At 58.1% G+C, this 14,081-nt stretch overlaps 1 long non-coding RNA gene across 3 annotated transcripts; it reads right to left on the reverse strand.

The window, feature by feature from the left end:
- Positions 1–7,324: 7,324 nt before the first annotated feature.
- Positions 7,325–13,563, reverse strand: LOC132597923 (uncharacterized). 3 transcript variants are annotated; one of them, XR_009565431.1, is made up of 4 exons: positions 13,458–13,563; positions 9,096–11,588; positions 8,120–8,465; positions 7,325–7,751 (listed from the first exon to the last, which is right to left on the reverse strand). It is a non-coding gene; the product is annotated as an uncharacterized lncRNA (long non-coding RNA). The 3 variants fall into 3 exon arrangements; XR_009565429.1 differs by lacking the exon at positions 7,325–7,751 and having other exon boundaries at positions 7,884–8,465; XR_009565430.1 differs by lacking the exons at positions 7,325–7,751; positions 13,458–13,563 and adding an exon at positions 13,318–13,444 and having other exon boundaries at positions 7,884–8,465.
- Positions 13,564–14,081: the final 518 nt, after the last annotated feature.

Here is a 14,081-nt window from a genome sequence, read left to right on the forward strand (position 1 = left end):
TCTCATAAACAAACAGACGCCTGCCCAAATGGCCTGACCAGCCTCTGTTGTTAGTTGCCTTTTGGTCTCTCCTGGTTGTGTCTCCCTGTCTTTCCCCAGGAATTGTTCAGACTCACGTCTCCGTGGCCTGCCCCCTGTCTCCGTGGCCCGCCCCCGTCTCCGTGGCCCGCCCCCCCATCTCCATGGCCCGCCCCCCATCTCCGTGGCACAGCTTCCTGGCTGGTGTCCAGCAGCTGGCCTGGCTGAGGGTGGTGACAGCTTAGCTAGACGGCGTGGGTGGCTGCCTGGTGCCGTCCACCTGTCCGGAGACCTGGGCCCTGGGAGGGCGTTCCTAGGAGCCCCCTCAGCCACAGTGCAGAGTGGGCCTTGCACCTGCGCACGACGTGAGGTGACACTCAGTGGCACTTTGGTGTGATCTGGGGGCAGAGCATGATGGAGTGGGAGGGGCGTGGGAGGCCCGGACGGGGAGGGGGGGTGCTCCTGATTGAGACACACACCCTTTTTCTGTCTGCAGGGAGCATGAGAAGGAGTAAACCCAAGGCACAGCGGGACTACAGCCCCTCAGGGCACTGCACCGGCGGGCACACGACGCCCACAGGGCACTTCCAGAAGCTGGGCCGCTGAATCTGTGGTAGGAGACACTTGCTCCTGGGCCTCAGCTTCTCGCTCTGTACGAGCTTGCTGGCACTGCCATAAGGGATGCCACGGACAGGGGCTTAAACAACACACATGTGTTCTCTCCCAGTTCTGGAGGCTCAGAGTCCAAGATCAACGTGTCCGCAGCTTGGTTCCTTCTGAGGCCTCCCTCCTTGGCGTGGAGACGGCCTTGTTGCTGTGTCCTCACATGGCCTCTGGTCTCTCTGTGTGTCCAAATTTCCTCTTCTTGTAAGGGCACCAGTCAGATTGGATCAGGACCCACCCTGACAGCCTCATTTACCCTTAATCCCCTCTGTAAAGTCTCCAAGTACAGTCTCATTCTCAGGTCCTGAGGTTAGAGCTTCAACCTATGAATCTGGGGACACGATTCAGCCTATAACACTGTCTGGAATTCTAACACCAAACCGTTTCACTAGCTGAAGGAGGTGACTGGGACGAGAAGGCAGAGGTGTGTCAATCGAGTGTGGAGTGAAGCACCCCCGAGGCTTTTGGGAAGGGCTGTCTTGTCCTCTGTTAACAGAAAAGGGCCCCCCTCCACGTGGTGAAGCCAGGGCCCCGCAGCAGGGCAGAGGCGGCTGGTCTGAGCAGGAAAAGGTTCCTGGCGGTGGAGGGTCAGACACCCTGGACCCCAGGCCTGAGGGAGCTCGTAATTCTTGCTGGGGGGCTGGACAAAGCCCTACGAGACAGCAGGAGCCTGCAGGCCCTGTGCAGGGGCTTCTATTGCAGCTGGATTTCAGAAGGAGGAGGGCCACGAGGCTGGGGCTCGAGTACCCAGGGGTCTTGAGCCCCTGCTCCTGCTACAGATCTTTCTGTCCGAAACAGTGAAAGCCAGTCAGAAAGCCTCAGTCACGCGGACGCTCAAGCTCTCAGAGTTTCGTTTCAACTTTCTAAAACCTCCAGACGACTGTGGGGTTTGCTCTGCTCCCTAAGGCCCCCTACCCGACACACCAGGTGTGAACTGACACGTTCCACCCCCGAGGGTGGGTAAGGAAACCTCCCCCCGCAGTCTGCAGGCACCCCTGAGCTCACCCCTGCTGCCCACCGCAGCCTAGCCCCCGGGAGCGCGACAGCCGGTGGTAAAGCCAGCTCGCTTAGGGGCTCCTTCCTGGCCGCTCTGGCCTCGGGCAACAGGATGTGGGCAGAGGGGAAGGAGGAGCCTGTAGAATTAGGGAAGGACAGATGGAATCAGAGAGACAGGATGAGAACGTGTGGAGCTGAGGACCAGGCGGATGGTCTGACCCACTTCTCTCGGCGCTGCGTTTTCAGGTCCAGGGATCCGGCCTGGCCTGGCGCCCCCGGCTCCCCTCAGCTCCCTGTGCCCCACTCCACACTGCCCTCCGGAAGGCCCCCGTGTTCACCGCAGGCACGCGACCCCTCCTGGGCTCCCGGGTTTGCGGTGGGCCCCTCGCCCCGGGGTGGGGCCTCCCTCTCTGCTCCCGTGAGTCTAGGGCAGCGGCCTGGCCCTGGAGGTGGCCAAGGTGCTTCCATTTCAGGTGATGCCTCGGGAATATCTTTAAGACCCGCCTGAAGCAAGCAAATTAGAATTCACCTTTGCTGAGCACGTTAAGTGGGGCTCCCAGGGCCCTCGTAGGGGCCGGGCTGCTGGGTGGAGCGGAGATCAGCAGGGCCATGTCAGACCGGGGACGGGGGGCGCAGGCGTCCCGGGCCTGGCAATCCCGAGGGCCGTGCCCTCTGCCGGCGGCCAGGGGCGAGGCGGTGAGGTCACAGCCTCCGCGTGTAAGGTCCCCTGGGTCTCTGACTGGGGCTCCAGGGGCACCCGCAGCTCCGCAGAAGCCCTGTTTCAGCAGGAATCCGGCTTTAACAGGAACAGAGGATGTCCATCAACCCTCCTTGAGTTTCTAAGGAAAAGGAGCCCAAATCTGAGCTTCCCAGGAACCGCGACTTCAGCTCATGCCCTCCCTCGGCGCCCCGTGGACCCCTGGGGTGCGGGGGACACCCCTTCCTCCGGCGCCCCGGAGCTTAGTGATGGAGTTCCCACCCAACAGCGGGCGGAGGAAGGGGCCCCCACTGCTCAGGCGCCCTTGGTGGCGAGACCGCCCAGTGATAACCATATAATCCCCCGCGGGTTTCATTGTGCCGGATGCCGTACGTGTATCATCTCATTTAATCCTCCAGGAGCTAATACTGCCATTCCCATCGCAGAGGTGAGGAAACTAAGATAACTGGCCCAGAGGGTGAACGTGCCCAAGGTCACAGCGTGGGTCGAAAAAAGGGGAAGTGAACCCAGGTGAGGTAACCACTATGCTGTCCTGCCGCCCCCCATCGATGGGCGTCAGCTCTGAGGAGCTGGTGGTCTCCAGCAACATTGACCTGAGCAACCAGGGAAGGCCGTCCTGACCCACTGTCAAGAGCGCCCAAGGCAGGTGGGTGCAAGCCCAAGACCAGGACAGGAGAGGCCTTGGGAAGAATATTCCAGCTCACAGGCAGCAGACCCACAGCCTGCAGGCCACATTTTCGTCATACTTTATGGAGGCATGTTGACGTACAATTCCTCCATTTCAAGTGTACAATTCAATGATTTTTTAGTAAATTTAAAAGTCAGGTTGTGCAGTAATCACCATAAATACATTTGAGAGCACCTCCGTCACCCCAGCAACATTCCCCAAGCCCGTCTACCTGCAGGTCCAAATCTGACCCACAGATGTACTTGGTCCACCATATTTTAAATATATACTTTCTAAATTTGCTAGTTTTTTAAAATGAGACCATTTCATATAACATTTTTAAATTTTGACTTCTCTGGAATGATCAGAAGATTGGGCAAACCCGGACCCTCCTTCATACACGGCAAAACCAGCTGCCTCTCTCAGACAAGCCTGTTCCCCCAGTTCCTCAGGAAAGCAGTGAGGGGCCCAGGAGGGTCCCGGCCCACAGCCCAACGCCTGGCTTCATCCTCACGGCAGACGGCACAGCCGTTGTGGCCTGTGTGTTGTCACAGAAGCAGTCCCTGCTTTTCACCAACGAGGAGCTGACCTTCTGACTTGGGCGACCTTCTCCGAAAGCGAAGCCGCTTCACGGCTAGGGTTTGCCCCGTCTCTGCTCCCTTTGGGGTTCGCTGTCTGCACACAGGGGGCCTTTGTTAAAGCTTGCTTCTCTCCCCAGGGACCTCGTGACAGTGGCTCAGAGGATGACTCTCCTTAGTTACCACCGTAGACCTTGCTGGCTGTCCACCAACTCCTGCTTTGCTCCTTTTGTTCTGTTCAGAATGTAATACTCTCAGGGGAGGTGGGCCGAGCTCTGAAGGGTGAAATGCGATTGGTCGGAGCCACGCCGGGGCCACGCATCTTCTTGGACAGTGATTGGCTTGGAGCAGGCGTGTGGCCTGCTCTGGTTGGGGGGACATTGACTCTGGCTGGGGCTCTTGGAGCAGACCCTTCCCCCCTTGGCCATCTTTGCTTATTGTCACAATGGTGTGTAACACTGGGCGCTGCAGCAGCCACCTTGGGGTCATGAGAACCACAGGGAAGCTGGGACAGAGCCCTGAGGGTGTTGAGCTGCCCGCCCATCCAGATGCCTCCTTCTGCACTTCTTGTCATGAGATTAGACGCCCCATTGTTTAGGCCACTCCTACTTACGTATTCTGTTATGTGAGACCAAAATCATCCCGGCTGGAGTGTAACATTCTCATCCCAAGTGTGTGACCGACAGCAGGACACCTCCAGTTCCCTCCAGCACCTGCAGTGCTCTATTCATTGCCCGTATTTTGGGGTGGGTTTCTCATGTATAAAGCTACACTCAACCATTTTATGTTTGAATGTTTATTTGTCTTTAGATCTCAAGAGATGAATTTTCCCTCAACTCCAGAGTTAGTGTGTAAGTGATATGCCCGAAAACCTGGATGACAGAGGGCCGAGGGGTTCACCAAGGACTCAAACAGCACACGCACGGAACAGCAGGTGTCGCCCCGCCAGCAACTCACAGGCGTACAGGGCCGTAGGCCCTGAGGACGTGTGACATGGCTTTGTGCACCGCCAGCCTCCGCCCACCGGCTTCTCCTAATTAGAGAATTAAGAGTCGCTTATGCCGGGGAGGCTCCAGCTGCTCCAAGCCTCACCTCCCCCGACACCTGGGGGAAAAGGGGGCAGCCCCTCGCGCTGGCCCCGGCCCTCTGCTGTGCACACAGCTCTCCCCACACACGAGCTCCCATCTGCTGGGCACCCCCGTGTGCCAGTGTCTCTGTCCATCGGTGCGAATCCCTGAAACTCCTCTGTTAAGGAGGATGATTATGGCGTCCGTTTCACGGACAGGGAAACCAAGGCTCAAGGAGTTTGAGTGAGTTGCCCAAGACCAAAGAGCTGAGAACCTGCAGGGCTGGGTCTGCCTGTCTCTGCTTGAGCCCTTCTTCCTTGCGCCACTGCACTCTGATCCCGACGAGCTCCCCGGAGGGGCCTTGGGCCGGAGCTCAGGGCTCTCTGGACCGCTACCTTCTGGCGACGGGACCTTTGCACCAGAGCCCTAAGCTTGAGCTCCTCTTAGGCCCCCAGTTGGTCAAGGAAGAGCCTTCTGCCCACGCACACGTGCTGAGACTTATCGTAGGGCCTGCCGAGGGGAGGCCAGGCTGCTCCCAGCCCACGTCCGCCTCCTTCTTGCCTGTCCACCCCCCTCCCTGGAGACACCCCCCATGACACCCCCGTTAGTAACAGAACCAGAGGCAGCACCTAGGACGTGCTCTTGCCAAGAAGCTTTCATCAGAATCTAATCAGGCCTCTGAGGTCTAACTTTCAGTTTAAAAATATACAGATAAAGGGACAAGTGAAATAGCACAATGGGGACATAATTAGATTCACAGTGTGGACTTTTTAAATTCATTTTTATTGAAGTACAGTTGCTTTACAATGTTGTGTTAGTTTCTGCTGTGCAGCAAAGGGAAACAGCTCTACATATATGTATATCCCTTCTTTTTTGGATTTCCTTCCCATTTAGGTCACCACAGAGCACTGAGTAGAGTTCCCTGTGTTACCTCCCAATTCATCCCACCCCCCTACCCACACACAACATGGGATATTATACAAGGTGACTTACCTGTCTCTTCAAGAGTCAAAGACACAGTGAAAGGAGACACGATTGTTCTGGATTCAAACAGATTTGAGGGAAATGATAACAAAACGCAATGCCTGATTCTCGATGTCAAGAAACCAGCTTCAAAGAATATTGGGGGCAAGTGGGGAAACTTGAATATAGCCTTGTTATTAGATTGAAATCATTATTTTGTTAGGTGTGAGGATGGTATTGTGATTACACAGGTGACTATCCTTACTTTCTGGGGATGTATTTGAAGGAGAAAATTCACTATGTTTGTAATTTAAAGGGGTTCAGAGGTATACAGATAATAGGTAGGTAGGTCAATAGGTAGCTAACAGGTGGGTAGATATAGCGAGCAAATACGACAACATGTCAACCATTGTTGAATCTAGGTGGGGGATCTATGAATACTCATTGTACTGTTATTTCTACTTTTCTGTATGGGTTTCAAATGTAATAAAAATGGGGGGGGGAAGCCTTTTCAGGATGAAAAGTTTACAATCTGAGTGAAGATGACCGACGGATGATGACCTGAAGCTGGGGCCGCTGTTGGTGCCGTTTTGCCCACCGGGTGCCCTCTCTTGACATTTCAGCCTGGACTCCTTGAGGCTTGAATGAGCTCGCAGACTGGAACCCCTACCCCCCAGACCAGGGAGCACTCGCTCTGGGGCTGGACGACCAAGGTGTCTTGGGAATGAACAGAAAGGCAGCCCCTGTGGCAGTGATAGGGTTTTGGGGAAACAGACAATCTGGGCGTGATTCTCCTCCTCAAGGAGCTTACCATCTCCAAATGCACTCTTGCAGTCTGTGTTTTGGGCCCACCTCTTTCTCCATAACAGTCATGCTTTGATTTTGTCAAGTTCCATAAAGTTGTTCACTGGTGTTTGTGGAACTTGTGCTACATCTGCTCACTGGCCTGGGGAATGCCAACCGCACCTTTATCTGTACAGCCGGGAATGACCTTCTACTCTGGTAAACGGTCTTAACTTGGGCCCAGCCTCGTTGCTCATCATCTTGCTGTGCCATTCACTTTGTCCAGCTTTATTGAGGTACAACGGACGCAAACCAGTGTGTAAGTTCAAGGTGTACCCAGTGTTGACTGATGCGTTTCCATCTGACCGTGCCGTTACCTCTGTTCCCCGTCATGCTGGGGGAGATGACCCAGCTCCACCAAAAACTGGATATGTGAGCATACACTTCCTCATCTCCTCATTAAAATGGAGATTCCAATAGCCCCTCTCTCATAAAAGAAACCAATAAGGCAATACAGGTAAATGCCTGCCAAAGTGCACGGGATATACAGCAGGTGCTTAGCAGACAACAGTTGGTGTGATTATTGTTAGGATTGCAAATGCACTTCCACCTGAATAAGTTTCTCGTTGCCAGTTTTCTTTTTCTTTTAATTTATTTTATTGGGAATTCCCTGGAGGTCCAGTGGTTAGGACTCCGAGCTCTCCCTGCTGAGGGCCCAGGGTGAACCCTGGTCAGGGGACTAAGATCCCATAAGCCATGTGGCGTGGTAAGATAAAATTAAATCAGGTAAGATAAGATAAAGTAAAGTATTTTATTGAAGTACAGTTGATCCAGTTTTCCTAAATATGAGTAAGAAATTCCTCCACCGCCTTTGAAATGCATTCGTCAGTCAATGTAATGATCCCTTTTGCCATGTTCTCTGAGGTTGCGGGGAGATGGGAGACACAGGACAGAAGTGTCCTCCAGGGGTTTCCAGCTCACCCCGGACTAGGTCGTGTCTGTATTCCTTTGGGTCCAGCAACGTCAGTCTCAGAGTAAGTGCTCAGGAAACATTTGGTAAATAGAAGGGAACTCCATCTGATGCCCAAGGCCCCTGGCCTTACTTTTATCAAGTGGAGCTCAGGGAAGATGCCTGGAGGGAGGAAGTCTGGTGGAGGGGCCCTTGTTCCCTAGAAATCACAGGAAATGCTCGAGACGATTCTGCCACTTCTGCCCTTTGGAGCCGTTGACCCATAAGAGGGAAGCTTCCAGAGCTCCCTCACGATCAAAAAGTTTTAACCGGGCTTCAGCGGGAGCACCTGGGTTCAGGAAAACAGGCAGTCATCCAGAGAAAACAACCAGAGAAAACCCGCATGCAGCAATGAAGATCCAACGCAGCCAAAAATAAATAAATAGATTTATTAAAAAAAAAAAAAAAGCATCAGGGGGAATTAGGCTGCAGACTCTTAACAATGTAGCGGCAAATGAGACCTAACCCCGCGGGAAAGGGCGTCAGTGAGTGAGGCTGCCTGGGTCTGGGGCAGTCCAAGAGGCAAGCAGCAGGGCCCTGGGGAGAGCGGAGCGAGGTTGGGGCAGTTCTCCTCTTCCCACAGGGGACAAATGTCTTGGGCTTGGTCGAGCTGATGGCAAGCCCAGGACCTAGCGTCCTTGGCCCCCAAGGACTTACGGCTCACACAGGGTACACGGCAGACAGAGGCCCAGGAACACCGATGTGCGTTTGTGCCAGTGCCAACCCAGAGCAGGGGCACTGCCCACCACGGCGCTGTGCCCACATGGCCACTGCACCCGGCGCGGACGGCATCGCAGGTGTTCGCACAGAGAGACGAGCCTATGGGCCCCAAAGAAGCCTTTCTGAGTAGGGCGAGGGAGGGCGACCCCCTTCCAATCTCTCTCTGGTGGTTTTGCTCCGGTGTCAGAACCTGTGGCAGAGGCAGAAGGACCGCCGGTCCCGCCGTGTGGCTTTTTCCGCCCCCAGCTGCTTCTGTCTCTCTCGGGCTCCCAGACACAAACAGCTGAGCAGATAAACAAGTCAGCAGCTGCTCCTCCTTCCTGGACTCCCTGGTCCCCAAGCCCCGCCCCCTCTGGCCTCCCTCCTCCCCCTCCCCACACTCACACACCCCCCGCCCCGGGGGCAGCAGCTGCAGCCCACCCCGACGTGGCCACGGAGGAGCCCTGCACCCCTCCCACCAGCCACTCCCAGCACAACAGTTGTGCAGCCCAGGGTCCCCGAGGAGCACAAGGCTACCAGGCCCAGGAAAGCTGAGAGGAAGGGGCCTATCTGTGCAGAGCCTGGAGGGGGCCCCCATCCCGACTGCAGGGGAGGGTGCCCGGGGGTGGAGGGAGGCCCAGAGGCCAAGGCCCAGCGGAAACCCTGAGCAAAGGCCACTGTTCTGGTAGCATGTGCGTGCACACACACACACACACACTCACAGACACGTGCACATACACGGTCTCATTAACGAAATAAACGTTGTGACAACAGACTCTGGGCTGGTGTGTGTAACAAGCCCCCAGCGCCCACGGCTGCACCCCCGAAGGCTGGTCCTGGGAGATCTGGAGTCGGGGGCCCGTGCTGGTGGTGAGGACCCCCCAGAGGTTTCCTGTGCAATTTAGAGTCTAAGTTTGGGTTACTCCCGGCTCACCTTCACTCTGAGAAGCTGAACACGCTGCACCTCGGAAGACGCACCAGCCCGTCTCACCCCGAAGCTTCCACATCCCCTCAGAGCACAAGGCGGGGAATGGACTTGCTTGAGGAAAGCAAGGTACCGTCTGCGTGCCGACTGTGTTAGGTTTGTCTGCACAGCCCGATGCCGCCCTGTGGGGGGCAGCGGGAGTGCCAGACCGCAAGGCTCGGAGCTGGGCTGGAAACCGGACAGCTGTGTGACCCTGGACATGTTACATAGCCTCTCTGAGTCTCGGTGTTCCCATCGGTAAACTGGATACTATCTACGTCACAGCTTTAGCTCCCCTTCATTTTCCAGGTGCGGTTAGGTAAGGCGAAAAAGGTAATGTCCACAATAAAACACCAGCCCTCTGCTGTGGCCCCGCCGGTGCCCAACAATAATAATATCCTGAGGGAGGCAAGGTGGAAACACAGATGGAAAAGGGACGGTGGAAGTGGCAGGAGCAAAGGGCGCCGAAGCCGGTGCCCGAGGAGGTCCACGCGGGCCCGGCGGCCTCCCTCCTTGCAGCTGTGGGGCAGGGTCCTCAGCCAGCGCTACCGACATTTGGGGCTGAGCGGTCCCTCCTTGTGGCCCCAGTTACGACCATCAGGATGTCTGCAACCCGGCCAGTGTGGAGAGGGGAAGCACGCGGTGCCCCTGGCTGAAAGTCGCCGCTTTGGGCCGAGGTGCTTGGCCGCCCGGGGTATACGGAGCAGCAAGCTCAGAAGGAGGCTCCCCGACCTTCCAGCGAGGCGAGCGGCTCGGACAAGCCCTGGGACGAAGACGTGGTCGAGGAGGAGACGGCGGGCCGGGACGCGGGCCTGCCACCCACGGGACCTCCGGTGCTGCCCCGGTGGGAGGTGCCCACGTCGGGACCTTGGTCTCACCTTGTCTGCAGAACAGAGGCGAAGTTTGTTTTTCTTCTGCGGTACGCGGGCCTCTCACCGTGTGGCCTCTCCCGTTGCGGAGCACAGGCTCTGGACGCGCAGGCTCAGCGGCCATGGCTCACGGGCCTAGCCGCTCCGCGGCATGTGGGATCTTCCCGGACCGGGGCACGAACCCGTGTCCCCTGCATCAGCAGGCGGACTCTCAACCACTGCGCCACCAGAGAAGCCCAAGGCGAAGGTTTTTAGTAAACGGAAAACGAGGCAGGGATAGGAGGCAGCTCCGCTCCGCCCTCTGCTCTGTGGCGAAGGGGCCGTGGCCTGAGGGGAGCCCCACGCCTGAGCGGCCGCAGTCCTGGGCCATGGACGCCTCCACTGCGGTCAAGCCCACCGCTGACGAGGGCATTGTGAAGCCCCCTCTGCCACCGACCAAAGCTGCTCCACAGGGTCCCCCGACACGGGGAGCGCCGTGGACACGGCGTTTCCCTGCTCCTTCCAGGACTCACCATCTGGTTACGGAGAACAAGAATCCCAGAAGAAGGCCATAAACAGAAAATGCCTCACAGCCTCCAGGGGCCCGAGTTAGGAGGTGTCCTCAGGCCAGACCCCCAATCTCAGTCTCCTCATCTGTAAAGTGGGAGTAACGACAGCCCCCACGTCACCACCTAACTGTCAGAGTGAAACGAGAGGATACGTGTAGGAGACGTAGCGAGGCGGTGGCACAAAATCAAGTGCAACAAGCTTGTTAGCAGCAAATACTTACTGGGTTCTCGGCACCGGGCTCTGCGCTGGCCCAGGGCACCGGGAGGTGAGGTCAGGGCTCCCGCTCAGCTGGCCGCCCCAGGAGCCCTGGGGGGCTGGCCGGACTCTGGGGAGGCATCTGGCCCTGACGCTGGAGGCTGGCAGGGGCATCCATGCTGGGTCTGGAAGCAGGGCCAGTGGTCTTCTGCCCAGTGAGAGAGGTGGAAGGCTGCCCATGCAGGCGAAGCTGAGTGCCCCTGAGCAAGGCCCAGTGTAGGGACAGTGGTGGGAAGGGAGCCCTTTCCATCAGACACGCTGTTTCCCTTTCTGACACCATTGCCAGGCAGGCGGCTGGGCTGACTGTCAGGCTCAGATGTGACCGCATTTCCCCAAACCTGGGCTTTTTTAAGAAATTTTAATTTATTTATTTATTATTTTTGGCTGCGTTAGGTCTTCGTTGCTGCGCGCGGGCTTTCTCTAGTTGAGGCGAGCGGGGGCTACTCTTCGTTGCGGTGCGCGGGCTCTAGGCGATGGGCTTCAGTAGTTGTGTCTCATGGGCTCTAGAGCACAGGCTCAGTAGTTATGGCCCGCACGTTTAGCTGCTCCACGGCATGTGGGATCTTCCCAGACCAGGGCTCAAACCCGTGTCCCCGGCATTGGCAGGCGGATTCTTAACCACTGCGCCACCAGGGAAGCCCCCTCGCCTGGGTTTTGACGACGAAGCTGTCATCATCCTCTGGGCCCAGCCTGCATTACAGCCTGGACCTCAATCCTTCACCCGGCTCGGGTTTCGTGGAGCTGCGCCATCACCTAGAACGGCCTGGAATCCTTTCTGAACACAGAGGGCCTGTAAATACAGAAATAAGCGAGCTGTGAAACACACAAGTGTGTGGGTGCGAAGGAAGCCCGAACCTGCAGGGCCGCAAGCTTGTCTCCCTCAGAGCAGCATGTCCAAAGGCCCCAGGTCCCCGTGGACACTCCCTGGGCCGCACTGGGCCTCCTGGGACGGGTCTCGTTTGCTGCTCCCGACACACCCACCTCCGGGCAGGGGCTCTGCCTTGGGCCCTGAGCCCCCAGAACCCGCCTGCCCAGAGCGGCCTCCCCAGATTCCGGCCTTCAGCCGAAATGCAGCTTTGTGTCTCCAGACGAGGCGGACCAGCCCCGAGGCTCCAGGTCAGGAAGGAAAGAACCGCTCCTCATGCGTCACGCTGAGACCTCTGCACGCGGCTTCTCAGCAGCGTCACGTGGCCCCCTTCCCTCGGGATGCGGGGAGGCTGGGAGCAGCCCCCGAGCAGGGCCACGGGCTCGTGCGGGCAGCTCAGGCCCCGGCTGCTGCAGCTCCAAGCTCCACGGACCACGCTCCGCGGACACCCACAGTGGGAGGGGAAGCGGGAGGCGGCTATTGCGACCTGACTGTCCTTGTTTGTTTGTTTTTAAATTTTTTTCACTTTTGGCCGTACCTTGTGGCCTGTGGGATCTTAGCTCCCCGACCAGGGATCGAAGCCGCACCCCCTGCATTGAAAGGTGAAGTCCTAACCACTGGACCACCAGGGAAGTCCTGACTGTGTTTGTTTAGAAAGAGGAACATTTCACAACATGCACGTATATCCGATCTTTATGTTACACACCTTAAACTCACGCAATGTTACAGGCCAATTGTTTCTCAGTAAAACTAGGGGAAAAAGAAAGAGAAACAAGAGGCCAGGAGAATCCACAGGGTTCTGAGGGCCCAGAGGGCAGAGCGAAGCGGGTGGGGAAGCAGGGATCCCCGCAGAGTCCCTGTGGGCTGGACTCTGGCCAGCGGGAGTGTAGTGAGGGGTCGGGGCTCTGAGGACTTGGCCCCGAACAGGACACATTTAGAAAATCAGAAAAGATCGAAGCACCGAGTGTGGGCTGTCGGGTCTGAGCCTCCCGCTTCAGTGACACTCAGTGGACACAGCTCCGCCCCAGGGCGGTCGGGGGGCAAATGCTCACCAGGCTTCTGGTCTGAAAGGCCTGGGGAGGGGCCGGGCCTGGGAGCCTCCCTGGGCTCGCCGTTGGTGCTGGGCTCACAGCACACTGGAAGGCAGCACCTGTAAACCCTCACCGTGCCCGGGAAGGTGACAGCTCAGTGACGGACGGCCGACTCTGTGCCCCTCCCCTGGGCACTGACCAGTGACAGCAGAGTAATGGAAACAGACAGATGGACCCCGGTGCGAAGCAGCGGCTGTGGCTGGGGCGTGGAGGGTTCTGAGCTGTGGGCAGAGGTTGGGGTGGTGGCAGCTGACCGTCGCCCCGAGTGTCTCTGAAAGGCAGGCCTGCGGTCAGCCTCCCCTCCCCCCGGGGCTCCTGCCGGGGGGCTCCTCCAGCCCACCGCCCCGGTGCTCAGATGTCCTCACTCTGAGCCGACAGTGTTAGGAAGCCGCCCCATGGTCCCTCCCAGCGTCAGATGAAACAGGGTCACACGTGGTGACCAAGGACGCCCAGCCTGGGCGAAGCCAGGGCCTGAGCCGGAGCTCAGACGGGCCGTTCCCCCAGACCCAAGCCCCCGCAGGACCCCCGCCGGGCCCCTGAGACGCAGCGTCCCCTGTGCTCACTGTGAGCTCCGCGGGCCGCCTCCCAGGGCTGCGAGAGCTGACTCCCCGAGTGTCACCAGCTGCAGACGCCCCGTCGTTGTAAACGGTCAGGCTCCAGGCCGCCCAGGGCTTTCATCCCCCCTCCCCCAGATGCTCATTACCCTGCTTAATTAGGCCAGGAAGTGCTCTCACAAAGGGCACTCTCGGCAGGAGGTGCGGACAAGAAGAGATCCCAGCAACTCCACTTCCTGCGGCTCCAGCGGGGCTGCTCCACGTGGCTACGTGGCGGGGCGTCTCCCTCCGGAAGCTGCGGGAAGAGGCTGAGATGCTCCTTTGCCCCCAGGCCCTCGGGAGCTGGGCTGAGCTGGTCTAGGGGAACAGCACCGGATCTGGGAGCTCGGGAGGGCCTGCCCCCCACCCTCTGCTGAGCAGCCTCGCACCTCCCCCCACCCCCAGGCCCCCCTCGGGAAGAGCCAGGGCTTCAGCCCCATCCCTGAGGGAATCGCAGCCTAAGACGCGGCCCGAGACCACCTCCCGTCCCCAGCCGGCCCCACCTTCACCCTGAGCCTCTTCGGTCGGTGCGGGGCCGGCTGGGCACCCCCAGCTACGCAGCACAAATCCTTCCGAGTCTGAGTGCAGGAGCAGCTGTTGGTGCAGGGCGCGGGGTCCAGGGGTTAACCGCACGGACTGATGGACTAGTTCTGTGACCTTGGACGAGCCGTCCACTCCTCTGAGCCTCAGTTTCCTTTGCTGAAAAAACAGAGACAGTTGTCTAGACTCTTGGG

This window comes from Globicephala melas, chromosome 10, assembly GCF_963455315.2.
Source record: "Globicephala melas chromosome 10, mGloMel1.2, whole genome shotgun sequence".
Classification (NCBI taxonomy): Eukaryota; Metazoa; Chordata; class Mammalia; order Artiodactyla; family Delphinidae; genus Globicephala; species Globicephala melas.